This window comes from Lagopus leucura, unplaced genomic scaffold, assembly GCF_019238085.1.
Source record: "Lagopus leucura isolate 7727_CA_CO unplaced genomic scaffold, USGS_WTPT01 Super-Scaffold_100009, whole genome shotgun sequence".
Lineage (NCBI taxonomy): Eukaryota > Metazoa > Chordata > Aves > Galliformes > Phasianidae > Lagopus > Lagopus leucura.
The window spans coordinates 7,575,576-7,594,004 of NW_024962266.1; positions in this window are offsets into that span (position 1 = coordinate 7,575,576).

Here is an 18,429-nt window from a genome sequence, read left to right on the forward strand (position 1 = left end):
TTCCACTGCACAAACTAAGAGATCAACTAGTTGCAGAATTTTAAATGTTTTACTTAATCACAGCTCATAATGAATGCTTAATGATGGAAGAGGGAAAGGAAGAGACTTTCATATACTTAGAAAATGTGATGTCTTACTTCTTTCTAATTCCAGGAATTATTATATTTAGTCACAGCTTTGCAATCTTGACTTCAGTAGCATATTCAAGATCTTCTAAAATTTGCTTTTGTAGAAGGTGCTATATAAATGCAAAATATTATTGTGAAATAAATGAAGATACAAATTGTATTAAGTGTACAAAGTATATCCAAAATACTCTTTGGTATTACAGTATGGTTGATTTTTAATGGATTTGTACTAGAAGGTTATCAAAGATTATTATGTATGTTACTGCAAAATCTGGAGACTGATAAATCTCTTTCATCATCATTGCATGTTAAGTTTGACAAAATGAACATTTACATTTTATCAGTTGTAGGATTTTGCAACTGTAACTGTCTACTAAGATGTTTTTTTCCCCATTCTCAGCAAGTTCAGACATATATAGAGCAGGGAGAGATGCTCTGTTGCATAAATCTCCTGTGCAGTGACAGATTTCAGGGATCCTTTTCCACAATTTCTTATGGAGTCTCTGTATGCAGAAAGGGATTTGCTTAGATTAGGTTTATTATTTGCTATTAATATTAGAGCTAAACAAATAAAGGTAGGCTCTACCTAGACATTAGTTCTTCGCCCTAATTTACAAGATTGGGAATAAGGTTTCAATATGACAAACTTGTTTTTTAATTGCTGCTGAATAGTAGCTTTTTTTTTTTTTGCATTTTAGTGTCCCTTGCCTAGAATGCTAATTATTACTTTTTTAACTTAAAAAATAATACTGTCATTTGAGAGTCACACTTCAGAGTATCTTCTGATGTCGTACTTCACTTGAAGCTCATTAAATGGAAATATATATCTGTCGAGAGTATCCACCAGAAATACTTTCATGGAAATATAGCTACAAAATCTATACCCAAAGTAATAACATTATTAGTGGGAATTTTGCTTTGTTTTAGTCTGTTCATGCAAACAAATTCAATTCCACATAATAATGAAAATATGAAAGTTTTCTATTTAAACTGTGTACAGCATGGAGGTAAAGCAGGTCATTTGCAAAATCAAATTACAAGCAACAAATTTGAGCAAACAAAAGTGTTGCTGGTTTTGACTCAGACAGAATTGATGCTAAATCTGTGACCTTTGAAGTCCACAATTACTTACTGGAACCTGAGTTTTCACCTCTAAATTTCTTTACTGAGCTTACTTAAGAACTTATATCATTCCTTCAGCTAAAGGTCATAGTGTTGTGCCATGTTATCTGGATTTTTATTATTTCCTCATAAACTATGACATTTATAAAATGTCAGCATCTAAGGAAACGAGGCCTATATGAATGTAGAAGAAGGATAAAATCTGTTTACTTTGGCAATTCCATCATTGTGGTTCAGAGTTATAAATGTTATCACAATGAATAATGCAATGTTTCGTATTGCTTACAGGTATTAGTAATTGTTTTTTTGGATAGACATGCATGTTAGTAAACTTAGAAATAAAAGCTAAGATATATCATGCTTTATTTAGATGGATTTTGTCATGTTCACGGATAACAGAAAGGTCTCTCTTGTAAGAACTAAGAATAAATTTGGTTCTTCCATTTTCCTTTTTCTTGTGCAACCTTTACGCAAGCAAATAGTGACAAGGGGGAATAATATAAGAATAAAAGAAGAGAAATTTAGCTTAGATATTAGGAGGAAGTTCTTTACTTGGAGTGTTGCAAGGCACTGGTGCAGACTGCTCAGAGAGCTGTGGCTGCTCCATACCTGGAGGTGCCCAAGGCCATGTAGGATGGTGTTCTGGGCAGCCTGATTTGGTGGGGCGCAGCCAGACACAGCATGGGGTTGGAACTAGGTGGTCTTTAAGTTCTCTTCCAACATCAAGCTATTCTGTGATAATACTAACCTAGGGTGGCACATACTTGGGGAACTCAATTTTGGAACAGAGTTCAGACAAAAGCAAATCTGATGCTACCAGCTCTCACACCAATGCAATTCAGCAGTGCACCTCTCCTTTTTCCAAATTCTAACCAAAGCTGTGCCAGCTGTAGCCCCTCTCATTTCTTTGCATCCCTTGTAGTACTTAGTTCTTTTTTTTTTTTCAGTCCTTTTTTTAGTACTTAGTCCTGTCCTTTTTTTATGTCCTGAGCTCCTGTTAGTTCTTTTTGCATTATTTACGGGTGGGCAGCACATAAATGGCCAGAAACGAGCATATGGGTAGATCTGTGTTAGGGAAAAAAAAAATAATAATAAAAATCACTAGTAATTTAACCACCATTAAGAACCATTAAAGTTCTTTTAGCTCAATCTTTTTCAAAGGATAACGTAAATAACAAGCTTTGAATCACTTCCCCATGTGTATGATATGCTCATGCAACAAAACCAACTCTTCTCCTGTGCTTTTCCTGATCAAAACCAAGTTCAAATGAACGCTCAAACTTCACAACTTATTCATTCTCCATTAAAATTAAACCCACTTTCTTTACACAGTAACTACTGCTTAGGTTACATTGAGACAAAGGAACATTTGCATGCACATTCTTGTCTGTTTAAATAGTTTTGGGTATTTCTTGTGTTATAAGCAATTAAAGAAAGTGGTCTTTGATATTAAATAAAATATGAAAAACACATTTCATTACTTTAGGCCATTTATCAATTTATTCCTAACTGCTTATCACTGTGACTTTCTATTAAAGTAAAAATAATAAGCATATCAAATAGCAATGTATTTTGCATTGCAAACAATTTTACATCACAACGTAAAACACGTTGAACATATTGAGGGAAAGAAAGAAGTGTGGATCAGGGCTGGAAAAGTCTGGGATCCACCTCAAAAAATGTCTGCACTTAAGGTATGTTTGTTGATACTTGGACTTGTTCTCATGACTTCCTTTGTTGTCAGTGGAGAGAAAATGAGACGGTGATTTATCCTTTTTCTAAAATTAATATCTCAACTGGTATTTTTTTTTTTTTTCTACATTCTGATAGTTCAAATTTTCTACTTGCAAAAAACAAGTGAGAAGTGGATCCAGGTGTGTAGTTACTATAATCATATGGAGCAGAGAATAATACATTTGGTATCTGCTACCAGTGAAAGGAAGCGAAGTATCTTCTAGGAAACCTTCCCGTTTTCTTCACACCTTGCTAATTCAATAGATCCGTGGTTGCAATTTAGTGGTACTTAAATTACATTTTATGGTTTTCATCACTTTGAATTTTTATTCTAGGAAGTGAGATTCTGATCTCAATGTCATCAGTGTAAAATCCATTGTAGTTAATGAGTTACACAAGTAAGGAAATGGTCTATGAGCAGTCAGTACTGGCGATTAAGAGTGGAGCTTAATATCCATCTACAGTAGCTCTGCTACAGTGTCATTGTAATGAGGTATTGAGGAAAGTAAGGATTTTTCTTTCATGCTGATAAGGATGGTGCAGTTATACCTAAAGAAATAAAGAAATGAATCCATCTCCTTCAGACAGGTTCTGTACATCGGAACATTTACTGATGCTGAAATACCACTGCTTCAAAGATGATGTGGGGAGCGTGCATATTCAGAAGAGGAAAAGAAAAATCATTTTAGAAATAGTAGAGTCTCCCAGTGTGTGTGCCTGTTCAGTTGATGTATGCTGAATATATAGCTGTTTTACACTTGCTTTTTCTCTTAGAGTATATCAGACTGACGGCATATGTATCATTCTGCACTTTTCCCTAAAGAAATAGGATATTTTGCTGTTTTAACACAGAGAGCATGCTGGTATGTTTGAGTAGTTTTCCTTGTTTACCAGTAAATGCGGTAGATGTTTTACTTGCTGCAGCTTTGTCACACTGTGTTTGTTAGTTGATTACACAAGTTCACCTTCAGAGGAAGCAAGTCCTGTGAAGATTCACTTTCTTTTTGAAAAGAGCATTGTTTTATAGCTATTTGCTGACATTAGTAGGTGTGAAAAGGAGAGAAAATTACTCATTATTTTCAATACAATAACAAAGTTTAAAATATTTTTCATAATAGAAGAATTGATCTTTAAATATGGTAGGTTTGTTTCAGTTATGTAGTCACTCAGCCTTTTTGATCAGTAAATGTTGAGTTTTCAAATCCTCTACAGTAAATGCATTACATTTGGACGCTGTTGCATAAAGTGTTGGTTTTGTGTTTGCAATTAATCACATAAATCCAGTACAGCTGTTTCTGCTCTTTGTCTTAGAGCTTCTCTAAAACTGGCAAACAATCTAACATTCATAAAGTTACTTTGTAGGAAAAGAAAAGAAAAAAAAAAAAAAGAGGATGTGCTTAATGTGCTGGTTGTATCAGGAATCTGGACGTTTTCTTGAGTACAATTACTTTATTTATATCATCAATTTTGAAGATTCTTGATTTGATTCCATAAATTGCACTAAAAAGGTTGGCTCACTGAGGGTCAGCCCTTGCCAAATGTCTTTTGAGATGGTTCTGATGATTTCTTTGTCAAAGCATTATCAGCTTAAGTTTGCCTGGGAAGGCAGGTGCTTGAGATCTGTGGGTCCTGTATTCTGATTAGGCTGTAGGATGTCTGGCCCCTGATTTCAGTTATTTGGCTATCACTCAGAAGGAATACAGATAAGCCAGAATACAGATATACTTAAAAAGTATAATTTCAAACTTTTCTTCCTTCTAAAAGTAGCACATTCTTCTAGAAATCCTGGACTGTTTGTCTCATGGCCTTGCAACTGAACACTGCAATATTTTTACAGCAGTTCTTATGGGATGTGCTTGTTGCTGTTGGGTCAGACTCACATTATCCTTCTCTTCATTCTTTTTGTTTGGCATTTTTGTTTACTCTACAGGACACACCAATACATTTGCACAACTGCCCCTAAAAAAAATACATCCTTAAGTCATTGCTAACAACATCATAAGCTATTCCCTGTTTATGGAATTTCATGTGGCAAATTTGAATGGGTTTTGGTGAAAACTATGTGGTTGCTGTCAAAGCATTATGCAGGCATCATCTGCTGCTAGCGCTTTTCTTTGCTCTGTTCTATCTGACTGCCCAAATTAGGAGTCAGTGAGTGTTCTATTCAAAGTGAGAATGGAAAAAAATTGCTTGTAAGATCTTTGTGTACTGCTGTTCCAAGACAAAAAGAAGGAGGGCTTCACTGAAGGATGAATGGTTTATCAAAGGATTCAGTATCATTGCTAGAGAGGAGGAACTAATGTAGGAGTGTCCTTATGCAGGTCCTGTGCATTCCCTGGGCACCTCTCCCAGCTGCTCTCCAGTCTTCTGTGAGGAAAGCTGACAGCCAAAGAGGAGAATGGCACCTTGTCATACTTGTAACTGATGTATGTGAAGCAAGAATCAGTTCTTTGTTATTCTGACAGACACTCAGAAGGATCTATAACAAGAAAAGGACAGAATTTCTTGTTCCCATTGTGGGATATTTCTACTGACAAGATGAAGCAGGTCCCCATGGGCTTGAAACAGCACCTTGGAAATTAATAGAAACATTTTAATTGCTCTCAAAACTGTCAGATGCCTAGCAAAGCATAACAAGGGGCACTGATGTAACATTTCTTTTTCTGCATATTACTGCATACTTCTACATACTGTTCTTTCTACCTACAATTTTTGTACTCAGTCTTTCTTCCATTTACACATTAGATTTTTAAAAATTGGAACATTAATGAATAAATATGTATAGTGAAAGTAATATGTGATTCATTCACAACTTATTTATATTTTAAATATTTTATATGAATATATCAGATAGGTAAGATTTAAATAATGTTTTATTCATGTATTTCAATACGTAAATGTGTGTGTATTGCTCTGAAAGTAATACCTCCTATTTATTTCTCTGGAAATGACAGTAGATAAAAAGAGCACAATAACATTATTTGATAGACAAAATTCTCAGCTACAAAATGCTGTTTTTCAACGCTGTCACTGCCAGTAGCAGTGCATTTTTGCCAGCAATGAACAAGAGCCTGCCTGCTGTGATCATAAACATCTTCACCAGCAGAGGTGACCCACTGTCACAGTCACCACTGCTGAAATTCACCACTCACTGTGCTCGCAGCCACTGTTTGGTCTCCGGAAATGTTCAACAGATGTCAATGGGTGCCACTGTTTCCACATGGAGGAATTCAGTGACACACCTTTGTTTCGTACACATTTCTATGTCAGACACCATTCTGCCAGACTGCCCCTCTGCTGCCATCTGTCACAGCAGCAACGTGTAAGGGACTATTGGTGGAAAGATTCAGCGTCTACTGTCATAACACCAACATTCACCTCTGACATCATGGGCAAAAATAATAAAATAGGCCTAACTTTTAGAGTGGTTCTTGTTTATATCTATATGTGTATATATATATATTTGTGTGTGAGTGCATATATGCATGCATGTTTTGTATTCTTTTTCCTGAATTCATCTAAATCCCATTAGGACATTAATTGGAATGTAAACCGATCTTTCCTACTCAAATTTTCACGTACCTAGGTCACAGTTCTCAGTGCTGTCTAATGTAAAGCTGCTACATGCATCTTATTTGTTTTGAGAGCATTTGATATAGAGCTTTTTAAGTTAATGTCTGCATAGATGTGAAACTTCAAGTAGCTATGATTTAAAACTTTGAGATAGTGTCTTTAATAATCAATAATAAGAGTGCTAAAGCTGTTTTAATTATATTTATGTGTGGCTGCCTTGTGATTCTAAAGGAATAACAGCAAGATCCCAAGAGTAGTCTTGTAAACAGTTTAAATAAATTGACTTTGCCTCTATGTTCCTTTGCATACTCTGTCAATATTGCAGCCAGTGAATTTATGAAAATAATGCACCACACTGAAAGCAGATTTTTAATTGAATATTATCATATTGCTCCAGAAACCTGGCTCTAAGTGAGACATAGGTGTGCAAATTGGATGGCACATCTGAACTGCCTGAATTTTGACCATATGAATTTGAGTAGTTACAAAAACTATACAGAAAGGAATTATTAGTTGAAAATATTTGGTAAGCATCTTCACCAAGTATTTCAGCTAAATTTGTTTACAAACAGCCTGTGAACAAAAAGAAGCAGAATATTTTTGTTGGCTACAAACTACAATTAGAATTTCCCAAAACAAGAAATAAATTGCATTGTCACAACATATTTAGGTAAGGCTCCTCAGAATGATGCTTTTGACATAAGCGCCAGCAAATGTTGAAACAGAATTTGAAAGTGTAATTAAATATTTGAGATGTTCTTGACTTTTCAGCAAACATTTTTGTTTGTGTGGTATGCATATGATTTATTTTCATAACAAGCACAGTGGTCTTTTTACCTTTAATAATCACAATTATTTAAATAGATTTCACGTCATTTGGACCTCCACCTTAAATAAGCAGTTACTACAGTAAAACCTTCATAGATGAAGAAAGGAATGAATGAATGAATTCTCAGTTCTGCACCTCCCATGCAGCAGTACAGCCCCTTCAATATGTGTGAAAGAAGTCAGCATATCTGCCATCTGTCAGCACCTTTTCATCTGTGTCCTGTTCTTGCCCACGCTGCTTCACCTGTGAGCTGAATACTCAACACCCTCCTCCAGTGTTACATGACTACATCCTGCTGCAGCTCCAGGAGCTTTTTCAAATGTTTGTCCAGTCTTTTAAAAAATGCCAATAATTTTGAACAAATCCCACACTTTGTTACATTCCACTTGAAATAATCAACTTCTCCTTTGATTTCATTTAAAATTGCTGAAATGTGATAAAATACAGAAAATCATCTCATTTAAGCACAATATCATAGAAAGGCCTGAAAAGTTAGATTGAAGAAATATGAATGAACTGTTCTGGAGTATAAGATATTTAAGGGATGGAATAACTTTATCAAAGTAAGGGATAAGCCCTCTAAAGTAGGAGCAATATGTAAGTCAATACAAAGAAAAATGAAGAATTAATGAAGAGTCATCTGCATGACTTAGTTCAATTATCACAATCTGTGGAATAAATTCATACAGCTGTAGAAAGATCTCAGAAATTAGTGGGAACTGTGACTTTGTGAGTTGAAGATAATAAATTAACCAGAGGAAAAAAATACGTTAGAAAAAAAAATCAAGTAACACTTTAACAAGTGTAGTATGTTTGACATAAGGTAATGCTTTGCTCTAAGAGATTATGAACTACCTTTTGTATATGTGTACACTCTAAGAATAATAGGAAAACAGGGCAGAATGAGATCTTCAGTGATCATCAGTGTAGTAATTCCGTGGTCTGCAGCAGGTTATCTCTGCTGGCAGAAATTTGGCTACTTTGTTCTTACAGCTCTACAGAACATTAGGAGTATTTTCTATTTGATTTTCAGTCAGCCAAGGTGCAATCATTCATATACTCTTAAATCCACCTACCTGCTTGCCTCTCGTGTTCCAGAGCAGAATTTGAATCGTGCTGTCTACTTTATATCCGTGCATTACCTTTACCACAAGATCAGAAGAGATGCAGAAGCCATCAGTCCAAGCCAAGGTAGTTATGAATTTGGGTTTCCTTTTTCTTGTCTCTCCTGCCACAGTATTTCAAATATGAGTGTGACCTTGTCTCTTTTTTATTTCCAAACTTCTCTAGTAGAGGTGACTACAGTGTTTCTTGGGAACACATAAATCCTTCTTGACACCATTTTATAGCTGTAAGCCCATGCTGGCTTCCTGAACATTTAAACCTCTAAAAACAAATAACAGCCTAACACCAACCACTGTTTCAACAGTGAGGGAAGAGTAAACAGCTGGGGCAAAAGTTCCAAATGCACATTGCACTTGTTTTAGGATCTGTTATCCTTCTGTCCTTAGATGTTCAGAAAAGGATGTCTTTGATATATAGCACTGATAAGAGGCTTATTCCATTAAGCTGTAGCGATTCTAGTTTTCATGCATCATTTGACAGAGAAAATGAGAATTTGCAGAAGTAATAGCTAATGTAAAGAGTATTAGATTGCAGTGCAGTTCGACAGGTAGAAAATAAAGTTCATGTATTATGTTGTAGATGGGGTTGCATATTTTATTGCATGTGCATAAAAGAGAACTTCTTGGCTTGCTATTTCCATATCAAACAAACAAACAAAAAAAAATGCTAGGACCATTGTTTCTGGAGTGGGCTGTATCCTCCATATCTCCTAACAGAGGACAGGGTTTCAGTTTCAAATGAACATTCTTACACATAAACTGAAGTTGGAAAAAGAAAAAGAAAGCTCTAAGCAGGTGTGAGAAAAATAAAATAATAGTTGACTCCAATAATGATTTTCCTATATAACATCTTCAGATATGCAGGCACTACATTAATGCTTAAATAATTCTTGTGTGATTTTTTTTCCTGAACTATTTCAGGCATTTGTCAAACTATTCTCACTCTGCTTCCTGAAGTTCACTTTGAAAGAGTATTTCTTCACCATTCACTTCCACTTACAAGAATATGAAGGAGAAAGTATTGTGAATTTTAAGGAAGTGCATGCAATTGCAGTTTAATTAATGCCTTTGGTATCTGAGAAGAGTGGTAGAAAAGAGTAAAAAAATAGTTACGTGATTTGTTGCACAGTGAGTTCTGAAAGTGACCTACAGTGGCAAAATCTATTGCAATCTATTAAAATATCCAAGAATTTCGGACACATCATGAGCACTGAGGTGATAGCTGTTTCATTCCTGCAGCACTTTAATGCCTCCATAACTTGATGGCACTTGTAAGCAATAATCCGAATTGCCTATCAGATGATCCATTTACTATTATTTACAAAAGAATGACTGAATAACTTAGAATGTCACTATTTTTGTATGGAAATAAAGTGAGTCTGGCAACTTCTATAATGGAGGAAAGTACAAGCAGTATTTTAAATTGTTCTCTTCAGATAGTTGTGCGTAAGGAGTTGGTTTCATGTAGCAATATGATTAGCTCCTGCATTTCAGAATCAAAGTATGAAGAAACAAAAGGCCCAAATTTGCATTCTTTCAGACTGTGGCTTTAGAGGAAATTTAGTTTAGCAGAATGTCACGAATAGAATGTCACGTATGTCACAGTTATTTTTACTAGTGCTGGCAGTTTCTTGGAAACCTTGGCCACTTCAAAATATTTTTGCAACTGCATCAATAAACATCCAAAACATTTTAAATTTCTTTGAAATTGATTTTACTTTACATTGCTTTTTCCACTGAACGTAGTATCCTTTTATTACCACATATATGCTACCCCTATCTTTATGAGAAAAACTATGATTGTTCAAAACTGAGTTTTTTATACATGATAAAGTTGCATTAGTATTCTGAAGTTCAAAACCTGATTCTAAATCCAAGTAAAAATAGTATAGGTCTAAATATGAGGTAGCAAATGGAAGAACATTGGAAGTCAGTGAAAAAAATTGAGCACATCTGAATGCTTCTTCCTACCCCTGCTTTTTTTTAATAGTTCAGCTAAATTTTTTAGCTATGTTTTTTGCTCTAGAAAAAGTCAGAAAGAGAACTGAAAAGGATATAACTGAATAAGAGTGCAAATAATCCAAGAAGTAAGGGCTTACCACCAATTTGTTTATCAACTTTAGATTTTTACAAATGTTATTGTTTTCCTAGTTCAGTTATATACATCAAATGTTATAATATTTTTTCATAAATTCCCATATGGTTTCTGTGTTATGAATTCCAGTCTGTTCAAGAGAATTCCACAATGCAGACAGCATGCTAGAAATGTACTTCCACTGCAAATATCATGGCTTCAGGAAAAATGTGTCCTACCCTTTGTTTCAAAATCCAGTCTCTGAGGTGATCAAAGATATGCAAAATATCTCATTACTTTAGGTACATTGTACAGCATCTTGATAAAGACTGAGTCCGTTTACTGTGGTGTACTTACTGAGTAGGAAAATACATTTCAATCTTTGTTGAACTGGTTTTAAAAATTTAGTTTCCAACTCAGCAACTCTGTTCATTGGAAGTAAAGTTTTGTATGCGCCAAAAACATTTACTGCATTACTTCAATGCAATGAACTGTCATTATAAGCTATCACTTACTAGAAAAAACACATATATATTTGGCACAACTTATGCTTAAATGTATTATGATTTGATTAACCTTGTTGGTAAATACTCTAAACAGCAAGGACAGAAACAAAAAGCAGTTTAAATGCATTTCAGTCTACTAACTTTCGTACTGAAAACACTACTTGATAAATCATCTCAGAATTCTTTTTTCAACAAGGCTGTTTGGGAGCGGGCAAGATTGCTAACACTAAAGTAGTGTTTAAATATGTGATAGAATAAAACGGAAATTTTAGTCTTTTACTCTACAGCAACATTATAAATAAGTGAGGATTTTTTGTGTTGTTGTAGTGCAGCTTTTTAACTGGTCTGTTCTAGAGAATAGTTGGTGTTCATGGCAAGCTTTTTATATTTAAATTTAAATATAGTTATATTTAAATTTAAATTTAATTTTTAATTTTTTAATTTTTAATTTATATTTAAATTTAAATATAATTTATATTTAAACTTTTTATGGCAAAGTTTTTAACTTTGTATTATGGCAAACTCAGCTAGAGGAAAACTGACAATTTTCTGGTAAAGACCAGGCTGGAACAACCAGCTAGTTTTATGACAATTCCAGCTAGTTTTATGATGAATGATCATGCCTTTTATGACTAACTCTTGACATGAGCTTGCTACTGACCAGGGATACAAGGGAAAACGTTCACGCTCCATTACAGAAATTTCCTGTTATTACCAGTGATATTAGACTACCATCTAGAGGCCTAGCTAAGATTATGTTATTAGAAAGGGATGCCTATTAGACCAATAGAAATGTTACTAGTTTCACTTTGAACTACAATTTTGTATATTCTTCCAGTTCAACTTCTAGGGCATTTCAGCAAAACATTTAAATACAAATGAAAAATGTTTCATTCCTGTGTAACCTGAACATGAAATTTGATAAATGTAGTTCAAGAATCCAGTTACAGCTGCGACAAGCAAGGGAAAGCCTTGCACAGACTAAAATGAAATGTTAACCTTAACTTTTCCAATGTATCTAAGGTACCTTTTTTGCAAACTATCCTGATATGTTTAAGAAAATGCTCTGCATGGATGTGCAAGTGTATGGAGTATAAAAAAAGCTATTCAGTTCATGAAGGGGACATCTTTGCATGCAGGGTCAGTGGAGCAAATATGTCCTGCAAATGGCTCTCATTAGGCTTCTGTTAGAATCAACTGTTCAACTGTTCTAAAATATAATCTCTTCTGATTCGTGTTTTTCAGTTGAATTCCTCAAAATCCCATTCCTGTGTGATCTTGTCGCCTTCTTATATATACTAGTAAATTCAATAAATTCCTAATTGTACTGTGTGTGTGTATTGCACCGATTTCTTTGCAGACACCTGATCATGCTGGTATCTTTAAATTCCTAAAGTGAACAGAAAGCTATGTAAGAAATATAAAGAAAATTATAGTGCCAGTTCCACATATACAAATATTCTGCTGCTTATGGTTGTTTTTTAATAGTCTGGATCTACTGGCACTTTTGTTTGGTACCTTCTTTTCACCTGTTGACGACCTAATTACTTGCTGAAAAGCTAATCATGAGGATAATCGTGATAGGTCAAGCAAAGAAATTGGACAGAAACTAGTATTCCGTGCTATCAGCTTGATAATTAACATTGTCTATTCACTCTGAGCCTGAGGTTGTCTGAGCCAAAAAATATATGAAAAAATGAAATGTGGCTTATTTTGAGACAGTGACGTTTTAACCATGATCACAAGATGGCATCGTTACAGAACCCTTCATATCAGGTAAACTAGAAAAATTTACATGTAACAAACTTTTATCAGTCCTGTTCTGCTCCCCAACAGAAGCACTGAATCTGTTTTTTTCCTTTCAGGGAAGTGTCAATCCATTTGAGAGATCTGATGAGAAGGAAGGAGAATGGTTAGAAGTCCAGTAAACACATCAGAACTGGGGATATATGTGTGAACTATGAGGAGGGACAAGGTAAAAATCATCAAATGCTCTTTACAGAGAAAAAGAATGTTTGTTTAAAATGCTTAAAGAAGCAATTAATTTTTAGTGCAGCACAGTTATTTTAGTTTTGATTTGGGAAAGAAGCAGAAGAGCAAGGCATTGAATCAATGCTTTTGAAGGTTTTGGGTCTAGATTATTGAAGTATTTTATTAAGTACAGGTTAGAGATAGAGACACCCGTCAGAAATGATTTGGTTAAAACTGATCTTATTTTGGGTAAGCTTATGATCTCAGTCTTCTGTTAAGGTCTCTCTCTGTTCTGTTTTCTGTGTACATCTCTACACACTCATCTTAGTTCACTCTCAGATTCAAATCAGCCTTAAAAGTTGACATTGCTCAGAGCAATGAGGCAACAACACAGAGCTGCACCAGGGGAGGATCAGACTGGACATAAGGAAAAATTTCTTTGCTGTCAGGGTGGTCAAACAGGAGCAGGCTTCCTGACAAAAATGTTGGTGCTCCAAGCATGTCAGGGCTTTAGATAATGCCAAAATGATATTGAAGGCCCCTTCCAACTGAACTATTCCATTCTAGTCTAATCTAACTGCTCCAAAATGTTGTTGTCTTTGTTGGCAAAAGCAACATAATTTTCCTTTCCATAAGAATGGCATTTTCTGAGGGAGACCAGGAAACCAACACCTTTACTCTCTCTTCTAGTCCTCAGTACTCTTCTGTATGTCTTTTTCTTATCCATATATTGTTAGTGATTTCTGAGAATAAAATATATAAAATATATTTAAGCAACAGACATAGTAAGGAATAGAAGGATGTATAGGATGTACTTTAACTTTATAGTTCTTACATCTACTTGCTGGATGTAACATAAGAAGAAAATAAATGTTAATAGCTGTGGAAAGTTTCATTCTTATCCACAGAGAATTTGTTGACTAGCCTTTGACAGTACTGTTTTTCCCCTTTCTCTTTATTCTTGGTGATGTGCAGTGAACACTGTTCACTTTGTTTATATACACTTTCATCTCTTTCTAAACTCTTTACATTTAAAGTTCTTATAAGAAGGAGATTTTTGAAATCACAGCCTGGCTTTTATGTTTGGTTTTGGGTATTTTTTGTTCTTAGCAAGTTGCTGTATTTTAGACACAAACACAATTTAAAAAAAATAGCATTTTAAAAAAGTGAGAATTTCTATTTTTTCTATTTCCATAATCAGAGAAAAGAGCTAAGTAAGTAAATAGCTTATCATGTCATTAGCACAATGTTTATGCTTATCTGAGCATAAGTACTGTAAAGGTGCTTATGATGTCTGGTTTATGCTAATATCAAAAAGAAGGGCAAGTAACATAAAACATACTTCATTAGGCTGTACTTTCTAGTAAGACCCAAATAATTCCTCTCTTGAATTGAAGCATCAGCTCTCACAGCACAGTGTAGTAGAGGTAGCTTTGATATACGTAAACGTGAATAAGGCGGAGTCCTATCTGAGAGCAGGAATGTCTATTTTGGATTAGTACTGCTTAATTGTACACCAGGAGTGCTTCTTTATTTTGCCAGTGAATGTTTAACACAATGATAAAGCCATTTTTCAGATTACCGGGGAAATACTATTTTAAGATGGACATTGCTGAACAGAAATATGAAAATGTAGCAGTGTTGCTGTTACTCAATCAAATCGTCGGAGTTCACGCTGATCTTATTGTGTTCAACTAAAATAATGATGTTGAAAGTTTCTAAACGAATGACACATTTACTGTTTTCATCTTTAACCATTTGCATTATTGCAGAATTGCAACAGCACAACTAAGATGATCCTCCACACTGTAAACTCAAGTGCACTCTTGCTTACTTTTCACATAAAGAAAATACCTACTGTTTCCTTCTTCAGGTCAGTTAACAAGCAACAGTTCACGATCTTTGTATGAAGAGTCAAGCCAAGCCAGGCTTTTTTGGTCTGGCTTAGACTGCAAGGGGCTTTGTTCTTTTTTTTTTCTTTTTTTTTTTTTTCTAATGTGTAATGGCTTGGTTATAATTACTTGATTGCCTATTATGGTAGCTATTTTCACAGCAAATAACTATTCTGTGTTGAGTACCTGTTTATTACCCTAAGCTGAAAATACAGTGTAGGAGTGCAGGTATGGGATTATATCAAATAAAAGGTGTCATAAATAAAGTAGCAGTATTTAGTTATTCATTATGATAGTGTTGCACTCTTGAGTGAAGCCAGATTTGCAAAGATCAAATATCCAACATAAAATGACTGCATGTGCAATAAATTCAGATGCTATGTGTATAATATTATTTTTCTATACTTTGAATTCTGATCACCTTGATGTTTTAACTGAAATTAAATGTCAAAAAACCTCCCAAATTGTAAACAATTCTTATTGAAAAAAATGGTGAACTTACAGCTGAAAATGAGTCTTGTGTGAATTAATAAAAAAGAATCATTTTAACACAGCAATTTAATTTATTAGTAATGAGAAAGCTCAATGAGAAAGCACCTTTCTTGATATTGCTAATAGCAGCTACCACTGTTGAAAATCAACATGGAAGGTCTAACAGGAGACTGGGGGATCTGAATCCTTGTTCCTGGAGTTAAGGTTATTCAATTGTTTATGCTGAGAGTTGACAGTCAAGGTCCAAATAAAGCCCTACTGGGAGGAAGCAGGCAATATCATAATACTATTCAATAGGACTTAGCACAATTTAAATCTTAAAACTATGAGGGGTACGAAACAGCTTGTAGTGGTATAGGCTTTGTAATGAAGACAGATGGTGATGTTTTTATTAATACAATATATCTAATAGAAAAGCTCCTCAGGTTTCTGTCAACTCCTCCACAGAAATCTTTCACTGATTGTTTTATAAATGGATAGAAGCCTATTTGTGTTAAACAAATGCGATCTATCAGAAGAATACCTGGGTAACAAATACTCTCTTTGTTCAGGAACTGGCTATCTTTTCCGGAGACTTGACTTCAAAAATTGTCAGTGGTCCTGTTATGATAAAGTATATACATTTGGAAGATGTCTACTTGGGCTCCATTTCAATGCAAAGAGAATATAAAAATTGCCTCCCCCTAATCTTTCATTGTTTGATCTGTGCAAAGTCCCAGATGTCCCTTGTCTGTACAAAAACATAATTTAGATCACACTACATCCACACAGATGAGCAGATATTCTGCTGGGAAACACTGAAAAAGAGGAAACATATCTGTCAGGTAAAATGGACAAAACAGCAAATGTTTTTATTCATTTTTTTAAATGAAAATGGTGAAGCAAGCTTTCTCTCTCAAAATGGCTGACTGAATACTGCATGGTATACATTAATTTGTTTTGGATGAGACCCCAGTTAATTCTTAAGCCTTTTTAAAATACAGAAAGAGATCATATCAGATAGTTACACTGAAGAAAAACAGGAAAGATGCAATGAAACCATTTTTCATAAACAGATAATGAATTAATGTATTCATATAAATTACTCAGCTGTAATTAGTCAAAGTATCTTTTCATATATGCAGATAGCTTTCCAGTGTGACTGAAGAAGAAAGCATATTATATCCATGCTAGTGAATTACTGATAGTAATAGGAGTACAAAAGCTTTCTTTTCAGAAAATCTAACAGGATTTGCCAGATCTCTATCGCTCTGTAAAGCTACTATTACTTTTTGTATTCAAATATGCAAACATTTTACAAAACATATCAATTTAGGTATTATTATGGAAATATAATAAATTAGAGGGAAAGTAAATGCTGATAGAGTAATCTGATAGCAAGATATTAAATTCCATTTTGGGATATTCAGGCGTGTACAAAGTAGCTTCATAATTAAGGAAAAAGTAACAAAAAGTAGCATAATACTTAATAACCTAGAAGTTTTAGTCAAAATGTCTATGTGAGGTCTCTCCAAAAGTAATGCCTCCTATTAATTTCCCTGGAAACAGCAACAGCTATAAAGAGCACAATACCACTATTTGATAGAGCAAATTCTCATCTACAAAACGCTATTTTTCAACTTAAGCATGACCATTATCTGTGCATTTTTACCAGCGATGAATAAGAGCCAGCACACCATCCACATGAAAATACACACCAGAGGAAGTGGCCCACTATTACTGCTGCCAATAGTGAAATACACCACCCACTGCCTCTCTGTGCTCACATCCACTGTTTGGTCTGTGGAAGTGTTCAGCAAGCATCAGTGAATGCCAGTGGGTGCCATTTTTTTCACATGAAGCAATTCACTGGCACAACTTTGCTTTACACGCACTTCCATGTCACACACCATGTTGTTGGACTGCCCCTCTGTTGCTGTCTGTTACATGGCAACAACGCGTAACGGGGATAATGGTGGAAAGGTTGAACCTCTTCTGCCATCCCATCAACATCCACCTCTGAAATCGTGGGCCAACAAAATAAAACAGGAGACATTACTTTCAGAACATCTTTTATACATCATAAATTTCTGTCTGACTGAGAATATTGTTTGCTAGTCCCAGTTAGAATTAAATGGCCTTCACAGTAGTTATTGAGTGGACAGACTGGTTGGGTTAATGGAATAGCTTGAAAAAAGTTCCCTGTAACTGTGGAAGAAACTTATCTGATAGATATAGGAATCAAGACATCAATCATATCAGTACTTTAGCTGAAGCTGAAGTGAGAAAGTGAGAATATTATATATGCATCCCAATTATTTTAGAAACATACATTATGATAATTAATGAATGAACTTAATTATCTGTCTTCCTGCAGAGAAGAAAAGTTTTCTGCAGTTGTTCAGAAAAACATAAAATGTATTTCCTTTAGGAAATTCAAGCTTATGGACTGTTCAAGTCAAGCTTATGGACTGTTCCTTTTCTGTCCTTTTCTGTCCTTTGACTTTTTTTTTCTCTCGGTTAGGAGGTTGTTTCTACATGTTGTCCACCAAGTCCCAGGATTTGAACTGCTCAAAGAAAATCTGATGTATGAAAATGTTAATTATCAAGAGTCTTGGTCAAAATGGCCAAAAATGAACAGTTGAAGAAATTAGATATTTTTATTTATGCTTTCTTCTAATTCAAGCTGGTGTTGCACTATTATGCCAGCAACAGCTTAGCTGATCTGCCCTGCGGATAGAGGTGATAATTCTAGTTATCATACCTATATTTTATAACTGTGAGTGCTAACCTTTTTCCAGATAAGTAATTGATTGTTACCATGTCACAAAAAAATTGGAAATGCCAGGGAGATTATATTCAGAAAAGTAGACTAACTGTTAAATGAATAGAGATATGAGAGCTGTCTGCTTGAAATGCTTTGTATATATTTTGTCGAGTGACTTTATGAGAAAAAGTAACTCATAACAGCAAAAATTGGAGCAATCTGTAACACAGAAGAGTTT